At 42.4% G+C, this 9100-nt stretch overlaps 1 pseudogene; it reads right to left on the minus strand.

Moving 5' to 3' along the window:
* Positions 1-342: 342 nt before the first annotated feature.
* LOC137234781 (replication factor C subunit 4 pseudogene) lies at positions 343-1157 on the minus strand (annotated as a pseudogene).
* Positions 1158-9100: the final 7943 nt, after the last annotated feature.

The raw sequence follows: 9100 nt of genomic DNA on the forward strand, positions 1-9100 counted from the left end.
AAAATTAAACAAAAAAATTACTGAACGTTGTCCCTCATGCTATGCCACGGCGAAAGATTACATCGGCTTTACGTGTATTATCACATGAATCGTAATGATATGCCCAGCATATATAAAAATCCGCAACCATGGTTCCGATACCTGCATTGAATAGTTGTTCATAGAATTCCATAGAATGCTGATGACTCTCAATAAATTTCATATACAATTTCACCATTCGCCTATCCTGGAAGTATCGCTCCTCGTCTGCGAAACGTGACAAACACTTTGTGAGCACCTCTTCCAAGCCCGATTCTACCCTCCTGGCGGAAAACTTTGCTTTCAAAGTATAAGTTTGTATTCTCACTTAAGTGCTAGTATGATTGCGCATCCCAAATCCATGATTCGGAGATATTCAGAGCCACCATCCTGTAGACGAAATGAGCATTCACCCAGTTTATCGCAGATTAAAGCCTTTTGCTTATTGGTTAGTGATGGGCAACGAAGGACATACTCATTAAATTGCTCTAGCATTTGTCTAATTCTGTAAGCTTCATAGCCTATCTGTCGTACAAATTCCTCCAAATTTGAATAATTTCCCGATCGGCATACATCCAAAAAAAAAAAAAAAAATCAACTAAATAATGCTCGGACACAATGCCAGACATTTCCAACAAATCTGCAGTGCTTATAGTATTTGTTGTTCTTTTGAGGCGATAACATGATTGAAGTGTTGTTATGGCGCGCCTTATATCACCACCAGGTATTTGTACAATCGACTGAAAAGCAGTATCATCTATCTTGACGCCCTCCAACTCACAAATATGACGCAAACGCGCAATGATTTGTTCATCACCCAACGCTTTAAAACGAAATTTTGTGCAACGCGATGTAATCGGCTCAATAATGCGCGACACATAATTGCGCACTAAACAGAAGCGTGTACTACGACTTTCCTTCTCCATGGTTCGACGTAGGGCAGCCTGTGCAGCATGTGTCATTGAATCAGCTCCATCGAGTATGATAATTTTGAAGGGCGGACAAGGACGATCATCCGGCCGCATATTGCTTGCGGTTAATTGTGCGAAGCTTTTGATTTTTGTGCGTACCTCCACATTCCTCACAAGCGTATTTGCGATCGCCTTTTGGATGTATATCCAAATGTAGTTTGTATTCATTTGCACATTCAAAACTCTTATCGCATATATAACATTTGAACGTTAGTTCAGACTGTGGTGGTTTCTCAATAATTTGGCTTCCTTTTATATTTTTTTCCTTAACAAGCCTCTCGTTTCTCTTCCTTAACGGTCGTTTTAGTAAATGCCTTTTTTTTTGTGATTAAGCAAAATTTCGATACGACTAAAACGTTTGCAACATTTACTACAACTAAAATGTAATTCACCTATACCATGTTTGCGATATTTGTGCGCTTGCAATTTTATGAGCTTAACATGGCAAGAATTGCACAAATCACATTTGAACGTATGTCTAGTGTTACCTTTGCCAAATGGTAAAAGTTCGGCACATTTTTCATAATATTCATGGAAAAAAGTATGTATTTTAATATTTCCATTAATATCCATCGCTGCTCTTATATTGTAAAACCAAGTTTTAATATTTTTTAATCGTTCATGTAACGAATTCAGTGTCCAAATGGTCCAAAAAAATCCATTACAATGGTATATTGTGTTTTTCCAAACCATATCTCATTGTAATGGATTTAAATTCATGTTGCTCCCAAACTGTGCAGCTCACCTGAAAGAAAAAGAAAGAAAAGGGAATTAGTATTGTGTGTAAAAAAATAAACTGATGCGTACCTCGTTTTTTCTCATCAATGACAGGAATTTCATTGAAGGGTAACACAATCCACTTTCACAATAACACAATGTACACTACAAAAATTCATATGGTGTTGCCAGATGCTAAGGCGGCAAACCGGAAAAACGCGATCACATTTATTTTTTTTTCCCCCTGCCTTCTTTTTTTGGGCCGTGTTTTATGAATTTATAACCTGAAATAAATGATCTTCTCCAAATATCCTATTACCACCCAGATCAAATACACCTGATTTCTTATAGTGCGGTCAATGTACAATTTATTTGTCAGACCTTACAATTTTTTTTTTGTTGATTACACTATACAAATGTAAACTTAGAGGCGGAAGTGAATAGTTTGATGTAGCGGCGTATATGGGCAGAACGCCTCAACCTTGTGAATATCTTCTCAACACCCAACTCCCCTCAAGCATGATGAAATCCCCTCAACTTCTAAACCCTGACCAATGACAATTACCCCTTTTCAGGTCCAATATGACCCGGTATTCGACTCTACGCAGGAGGGCGGAACGCATGGCCCAGCGGTACCCGAAACCATGCCACCTGTACGACAAGCGAAACCCGATCCTGTTATGCCCGGTATACCGAGCCAAATCGCCCGAGGAAAGGCAAAGGGAAGCCGCATTAGGACGATACTGCGGCAACTGCCTATCAGTAGCACACTGCACCGCCGACTGCACGAGCAAAGGACGTTGTCACCAGTGCCAAGGGGACCACCACACCACGTTGCACCAGAGCTTCGACAATCCGGAGCCCCAGGAAGTTGATACCAGGCCATGGAGCGTTCAGATGGATAGCGAAGACGGACACATTTTGTCTCTTCAAGCATCAGAAATAGGAACTGACAGCGGGCCACACGAGCTAGAAGAAGGAGAGTTGGACGAAGCCGGAGCGGAATCACGGCCTTTCCGCCCGGCCACCAGTAGGAAGGTGGAACCAAGGAAGTTTCGTCCCCCACTCGCACACAAACGCCGCAAAGATGGAGCGGAATCACGGACTTTCCGCCCATCAATTACACACCAACATCATCAAAGAGCGAGGAAGCGGGGCTCAGATCGTCACAAGGGAGTAGCGGAATCACGGACTTTCCGTAGCCCGAACCGGCGTCAACACGCACGAGGAGCGGAATCCCGGACTTTCCGCCCCCGTCAAGGATACGAGTTGGAGAGAATAGGTTCGCAGGACCAGCTTGAACGACACTCTCGACGACTGCCAGCGGCCTTCAGAACGGGGCAAATCACGCGGGAGATCGTAGCACTTCGGCCCTTTACATCAATATCGCCAACTGCCGTGATCAAAATCGAGGCGCGAGGGCGATTGCACCTGATACGCGCACTCATCGACGCGTGCGCCACAACTTTGATAATTTCACGCGACCTGGCTCGACAGTTGTACCTCGGCGAGGAAAACTACGGATCACAACAAGGGTGCCTCTTGCGAATAAGGGGTAAACATGGGCAGAACCGTAGGCTCACGATTTACGCTACGATCGTTCCCAACTACGTCCGTGTGAGTCCAAGCGCGAATGTCGGCCCCTCGGTCGCGACACCGTATACCCATATGAAGCTCGCCGATCCAACATTTTTTGTGTCAAGTCCGGTTCGACTCGTGTGGGGGCCGATATATATCCGGAGCTGATACTGCCGGGCACATTGCCATCTACGTTTGGCCCTTTTTTTAGCGCAGAGCAGTATATTTGGCTGGCTCTTGTCTGGGGCATGCCGCTCCTAAATCTTCCACAACATTCGAACTAGCTTCACGTTCCATTCGTGTGAGAAGAGGTGCAAAAAATTGAACTCAACCACGTACTATTTCCAAACGCTTATTTTTTCTTTACTACAGCTCCACGATTTACGGATGGAACCGAAATACTAATTACTGTGTCAAGCAAAAGACCGCCATGCCGCTGCCCTTATTGGGACATCCATGAATTTTGTTCATTTATATATATTAGTTAGTATTAAGTTGATCAGGGAAGATGGCCGCAGGAGTCTACCGATGTTGCTTCTAGCAAGGCGGGCCGGCATGTTTAGGCCATCAAGCTAAACCCAAAAATGAGCACGGCCAATAGAGACCCAGCCTAATGTAAACTATCTGTGTTTGCTTTTATCTACTTTCGCGCACTAACACCAACGGCTATATATATCCGTGCAGACGTATGTGTATGTGTTGGTGCGCGACTTTCCAATTTAACTTACTTTCGTTCAATTACCCCTCAAAACCGCTTTTCGACGGAATTGAGGGTTGAACGCGTTTTATAAGAAAGAAACCCTTTCACTCCTTTTTTGGAAACCTCCGTGATCACTGCAGCCATCAGCCCTGTTATAGGTAAGATTTTCTTTTCGTTTGTATAACCTAACCTATGTATAATTAATTAACTGACTGTAATGGTGAGTCTTTAGCTAAACGCGTTTCCATTAGGAAAAATTGTGAACACGCAATTTTTAATGAGGGACCTAATTGTTTATATTTTGGAAATTCCTGTTTAAAAGGCAAGGATACAATATACTTACCCTTATCATTTCGAATCGTTGTGTTCTTATACAATTCTTCACAATACTTGTCATCATGGTTGTACGTTTTGTCCTTGGGGACTTCCTCTGTTTCCCAAAATGATCGTAGCTCTCTGTCTAATTGCACTTCACTGACAAACGACACATATTTCTCGCTGGGTGAGATTGTTTCGGTTTGGCCGGTCAATATCCAGCCGAATACCGTCTCTTGGGCTAGCAGTGTTCCTAACACGTCTTTTTTTATTCCCCCTAACATCACCTGTGCATAAATGTCGCCTCCTAATATCAGGTCGACTTGCTCATTGACAAAAAAACGTTTGTCAGCTAAAACTAGGTTCGGGAAGGCCTGCATGGCCATGGCATCCACCTTGCATATTGGTAGATTGCCAGTTAGTTGAGGAAGTACAAGCGCGGTGGTGGCAATGTTTATTGTCGGATCAATTGGAGACCGCAGTTGTATATGACACGCCTCCTTTACTTGTGCTGACACTTGATTGGTGATGCCTGAAACATGCGCAGACATCCGCTGAGATGGCAAGTTTATGCGACGTTTAAGTCTTCCAGTTATGAAAGTACATTCTGACCCCGAATCTATAAGTGCCCACGCGGAGAAGTTGGTGTTGTTGTGGAATATATTGATGCGGGCCGTACCTAGTAAAACCCCTTTACTTGTGTTTGTAAAGCAGGCCTTGAAGTGGTTATTTCCATTGCTTTGGTTATTTCCAGTGCTTTGATTATTGGAATAGGTGCGCCTTTGTTGCGCTTGGGCTGATGGGCCAGGGTGGGTGTTATTGTTGTTTGCGTTTTAGTTGCTGTCCGTTGCCTGAATATGTAGGAGCGTATTGTGTCTTTGCTTGCAGGTGGCGCAATTGTAGGAGCTTGAAAACCTAGACACAGTATGTCCTGAGGATAGGCAGTTAATACACCCTTTCTTGTTTTTAATGAAGGTGATACTATCGGAAAACGCCAATGTGCGGAACCGTTGGCAATGTTGTAGTTTGTGCTCAGTGGATTTACACATCTTGCACGCACCTTTGGTTACACTCGTCTTAAAAGCACTTAGCTTTCTGTGAGAGTTTTCAGTGGATTGTCTACCATTATGGGTTTTCGGGTTCTTGGTTTCCAGGCTATCTTCAGTTATGCCAGAGACTGTCTCAAGTGTCTGGAAACGGTTCTGTAAGAATTTATCCATGTCTTCCCACTTGGATATTTCTGTTTTATTTTGAACCGTTTGCTCCCATAAGGCTAGTGTGCTTTTTGGTAATTTCGTTGAGCACAAATAAGTTATAATCGCATCCTAATTTGACACATCGATTTGATGTGTCTTTAAGGAGGCGATACAGTTGTTGATGTCTCGCTGCAGCTTTTTAATTGAAGTGCCGCATTCCTTTTCGACCGCCTCTAAGCTGAACAGTGTCTTCAGCTGAGTATTCACTAGTATGCGTTTGTTTTCGTATCTGTCTACCAGATTTTGCCACGCTATACCGAAGCCTTCGTTTGTGAGTGGGCACTTTTGCACTATCTCTTTAGCCTCACCCTGGGTCTTTTGTATCAAGTGGTACAATCTCTCTACCGGGGTGAGTCGCCTATATAAAATATATATGGCCGTAAAGAGGTCTCTGAATGTAGGCCAAGATAAGTAATCTCCTTTAAACACATCAGTGTCACACGGGGGTAGACGCATATTTGTATCCCGTTCGTGCTGTTCTTCGGGCTTAGGGTCGGGTTTGTTGAATGTGGCCTGTCGCGTTGATATGTTTGACATGCAACGCAAGTAGACTGCGTAAGCACTTTTGTGTTTTATCTTAACAGCTGATATATTTTTTCCCTCTAGAGTGTCCCCAGCTATTATGTCGTCATGGGCTGTTTTTGCTTTTTTCCACTTTGCCTTTAAATCTTCTTGTTGGATAGCCAGAGTATACTTGGTATGCTCGGAGTCGGGTGTGGTGTTGAAGTCAGCTTCAAACTCTATGACTTCATCAGCCATCATTCTGTAATTTTCCATCGCTTTCGACATGATATCAGTACTGAGATTAAGGGCAAAATGGATCTAACTTGTTATAGGGCAGCTCACGAAGGCACGTTCAGCTTAAGATAGGACGATGTAGCTAGTGGGTATATGCCCAATATAATGGATTGTCGCCAAGGGGTAAACACGCAAATTATTCTCTGTGTATATTGCCTTTAATTTTTTCAGCTAATTATGCTTTATGCGAACACTCTTGTCACCAATCTCACTGCAGTGTTAGTGTTGTGTGTATAAGAAGATAAGGTTAAGTGACTTTGATTTAATGGCAGTAACGCTGATTTATGTCACAACTTAAAGAACTGGTTAAATTTATTACACTTAAGTGTTTAATGGTGCTAAAATATTGGCAGTGACTTGCGATAAATTGCGTTAATATGTTGTTGCAAATAAATTGCCACACTACAGTGAAAAGTGGGGTTATGTTGAATTTGTGCAGCTGGTTGCGATATTCCTCGAAAATATGCGTTACAGCAAACAAACTACTAAATCAAAGACTTTATGTAAATCTGTGTAACTTAATTGCCACACATACGTATAATTTGTTTTTATTAATAAAATCGCGATATTGGTACGCCGGGAAGTTAAATGAATTGTAATTTCCCTACTAGTGCAAAGAACAAAAAAAAATTGAACTCAAACCACGTACTTTTGTGCCTTTGTTTGACCGCTCGTGTTTGTTTGCTGGTGTAGTGCTTGTCGCTTTTGAAACGCTCAGGTGCTGCTAACGGCTAGCTTTTGAAATGCTTTCGTGTGGTGCTGCTAACAGCTGGCTTTTGAAACGATTTTGTGTGGTAATATTAATGGTTGACTTTTGAAACGCTTTTGTGTGCTGTGGTTATCCAGTTGGTCGCTGGTAATTCAATGGTTTCTATAATTATTCCGGTGTAGTAGGACCATGTAAAAACCGCTTGGGGCTTCGATAGCTCTATAATGAGTTCCCAAGGGGTTTTTGCGCTCGCTGAAAAAAGAGAAAAAAAGGAAAAGAACACACCGCAGATTAAATTCAAGAATTTAACAAATTCATTATTTGCACTTCAAAGCTAACTCACAATATATAATTCAAAAGCTAATTCACAAGTAAATTAATTATACATAGGTTAGGTTATACAAACGAAAAAAAATCTTACCTATAACAGGGCTGATGGCTGCAGTGATCACGGAAGTTTCCAAAAAAGAAGTGAAAGAGTTTCTTTCTTATAAAACGCGTTCAACCCTCAATTCCGTCGAAAAGCGGTTTTGAGGGGTAATTGAACGAAAGTAAGTTAAATTGGAAAGTTAAATTGGAAAGTCGCGCACCAACACATACACATACGTCTGCACGGATATATATAGCCGTTGGTGTTAGTGCGCGAAAGTAGATAGAAGCAAACACAGATAGTTTACATTAGGCTGGGTCACTATTGGCCGTGCTCATTCTTGGGTTTAGCTAGATGGCCTAAACATGAACAACCTATACATACCAAAATCTGAACTGGCATTTTATTCCTGCGTCTGCTCCTCACATGGGGGGATTGTGGGAAGCGGGAGTGAAAAGTTTTAAATTTCACTTCAAAAGGGTAGCATCCAACCTTAAATACACCTTTGAGGAATTCTCTACCCTGCTTTGCAGGATAGAATCCTGCCTCAACTCCCGCCTCCTAACGCCCTCTTCAAATCAACCGTCCGACCTAGAACCATTAACCCCGGGGCACTTTTTAATAGGGGGACACCTATTAGCACCCTGGAGCCAGACGCGGACGAAAACCCCGCATCAATTATTAACCGCTGGCAGCGACTAAAAGCCCTACACCACACCTTTTGTCGCCGATGGAAGACGGAATACCTCGTCGAACTTCAAAAAAGGAACAAATGGCGCCAACCTAAAACAAATATGAAGCTTGACAATCTAGTTGTCATAAAAGAAGACAACCTGCAACCCAATGAGTGGAGGCTCGGGAGGGTTATCAACCTCCATCCGGGATCGGATGGACGAGTACGAGTAGTGGATCTCATGACGGCAAAGGGAAAGGTTACAAGACCCCTCACTAAACTCGTGCTACTCCCATCCAGCGAAGAGGATCAGGGACCCAGAGAGCAGTAACCGAACCCACGACCCAGAACCGAAACATACAACCTTCTGCACGTAAATCGATTAAATATAGTGATGAATTGCCATTGAGTGACATTTCGTGCGTTCTATATCAGAGTTCGCTTCGTTATTTGCATAAAATTTCTGGAATAAAATTCGTCTTGATTACACTGTGCGACAATAAAGTATACAAAAACTGTATGCTCAGAACTTCTAATACAGTCCCAAAATCTGAAGTTAGCGACTAAAACCAAGTTTTCAGGAAGAACATTGCCATGTAGTTCTGCAGGTTCGCCACTAATTATGAGAGTTAAGCCCCCCCCCCCCCCCCCCCCCCGACACATATTCTGTGCCCTTTTTAGCACTGACATGAAACTTGCATGTTTTACTGTATTCTAAATCGATATATATGCACATAAATCGTGCTAAAGCATATTATTATTGTCTCATACGACCATGGCGTTTTCATCCTGAAGATAATTTCAATCCCGGAAAACCACAATTTCGACCTAAACAGTAATGGTATGCCAATGCTTTTAGCAAAACAACAAACATTGTGAAACTTCAAAAATCCCCAAATACGTCAAAAAATGTTGAGTGGACTACCTTCTTTTTTATACGATGTTGCAAAGTTAAACAATATTTGTTTGAGCACAAGCATAAAACAAAAAAAAAT

The sequence above is a fragment of the Eurosta solidaginis genome, chromosome X (assembly GCF_040869045.1).
Source record: "Eurosta solidaginis isolate ZX-2024a chromosome X, ASM4086904v1, whole genome shotgun sequence".
NCBI lineage: Eukaryota > Metazoa > Arthropoda > Insecta > Diptera > Tephritidae > Eurosta > Eurosta solidaginis.